Source organism: Antrostomus carolinensis, unplaced genomic scaffold, assembly GCF_000700745.2.
Source record: "Antrostomus carolinensis isolate BGI_N321 unplaced genomic scaffold, ASM70074v2 scaffold43354, whole genome shotgun sequence".
NCBI classification, from domain to species: Eukaryota; Metazoa; Chordata; class Aves; order Caprimulgiformes; family Caprimulgidae; genus Antrostomus; species Antrostomus carolinensis.
The window spans coordinates 1-267 of record NW_010312181.1 but is presented as its reverse complement, the minus strand read 5'-3'; positions in this window follow the sequence as shown (position 1 = coordinate 267).

The window sequence follows — 267 nt, the reverse complement described above, 5'->3', positions numbered from 1 at the left end:
GCGGGCAGCGGCTGCCCAGGAGCTCCAGGCTGGGCAGGGCCTGGTGCCCAGCAGCAGGCAAGGTGCTGGCAAGGCCAGTGCACACCATTAGCAGCACAAGGGATTTCCAGGGAATTAAGGGACTTAGTGGAGAGAAGAGCTTGTGCAGGAGATCAAGAGCCTCCCCTGCAGCCCTGTTCACCATCCAGGCCAGCTTGGCCCCGGCTGGAGCACAGCCGGAACGCCAAGTCCCTTTCAGCACCACCCCCCGGCAATGTGGCAGGCAGC